Source organism: Panthera onca, chromosome C2, assembly GCF_046562875.1.
Source record: "Panthera onca isolate mPanOnc1 chromosome C2, mPanOnc1 haplotype 2, whole genome shotgun sequence".
NCBI lineage: Eukaryota > Metazoa > Chordata > Mammalia > Carnivora > Felidae > Panthera > Panthera onca.
Window position 1 is genome coordinate 114,988,514 of NC_138347.1, and position 1,777 is coordinate 114,990,290.

Genomic DNA, 1,777 nt, shown 5'->3' on the forward strand with positions numbered 1-1,777 from the left:
GGCAAGGATTTTGGACTGTTGTGCTCACGGATCCATCTCTCCCCACCTCTTAGAACAGTGCCTAGCACATAGGAGGTGCTCAATAAATATTCAGCCAGAACTGTTGCTTTTCCCATCATCTTAAGGGTTCAAGTAAATATGATTTTAGTTTGCTTCTATGTCCCTGGGGGAAAAAAAAAAGATTTAATGACTAGACTTTGTGATACACTTTGCTGGAAAACACTGTACAAAACAGAATACAACAAAACAAAACAAAATCACATTTACCAGGGGGTACCAAGTAATCTCTTTGGAACCCATCATAGAATAAGACTGTTAGTTTCTAAGTTTGTTTTATTTGAATCCAAAAGTGGTTCAAATATCTCAGTTTTTGAAAATAAGCACTTTAAATATAATATAATTTAAAATTATTTATATAAAAATAAGTTTTTATTCTCTTGAGTTAAAAGTATATATGTTGCTAGAATATTAGTACTCTCTGGAGGACACCAGAAAATTACTGTAAACACTCTGGGATCAAGATTTTAAGAGCTCATGATACAGATATTATTTGGGTACCAAGAGAAGATAAATAAACAGACTTTACTTCTGATCTCTGTATTATTTTGACAATTAAGTCCCTCTAACTTCCCTCCTTCTTCTTCTTCTTCTTCTTCTTCTTCTTCTTCTTCTTCTTTTAATGTTTATTTATTTTTGAGAGAGAGAGAGCACGTGCATGTGTGTGCACAAGTAGGGGAGGGGCAAAGAGTCGGGGAGAGAGGATCCCAAGTGGGCTCTGAGCTGACAGTAGCAAGCCCCATGGTGGCTCAAATTCATGAGCCATAAGATCATGACCTGAGCTGAAGTTGGATGCTCAATGAACTGAGCCACACAGGTGCCCCATTTCTTTTTATTATTACTGGTGGCTCCTATTTATTGCCTATTCCTTCCATATCACCTGACACTGTGGTTTGCACACATAATCTTGTTTAATCTCCACATTATTCTTCTGAGGAAGGTAACTTTTTTTTTTTAATTCCCATTTCATAGATGAGGAAGTTGAGATTAAGAAAGTTAAGTTGAGCAGGGTTCTGACATTACCAATAAAGGAGCGGCAACGAGGCCGGGCAATCCTTGAGTTCCTTACCACCATTGTCTACATCACTTTTAACATATTAGTGTCAGAATTCCTTCCCTTAATCCTTTCCTCATGCCATCCAAATTGGAGGAGATCTGTGACTCTTTCAATTTAAGACAATCATTTGGAATGGAGAATTCTTAAATCCTTGTTTCAAACTTATTGCTCATAAAGTCTTAATCAAATTACCCCAATTCTTTTACCCATTTTCCTAAACAGTAAGAAAGATATGAATTTAATTCTGTTATTTTTCAGAGAGATAGTAATAACAGGTATGAACTCTTAGAAGGAAAGCTTTACTGGTATTACAACAGTAAACTCACCAACAGTGTTATCTTGTTTTTCTCACTCACCAGCCTGTCTCTTTCTTTGTTCTTTTTGTGGCCCCTACAGTTTGAACAAAGTTTGGTGATAGTGAGCACAAAATAAAGAACATTGAATAAAAGGCTGGTATATAAAGTCAGGATATTTGAGCAAGCGCACCACATACTATGCTATGATATAAACTCTCTTGTTCACTGTTGGATGAAATTTGCCAGATTCAGTTCCAACCCCCACAACCCCAACTTCCTTCTTAAAATTATGCTCAGGGTTAAGTCTTCAGTTTTCTAATCCGGAGGAAAATGACTTATTTTAAAATGCAGTAAAAATACCGCATTC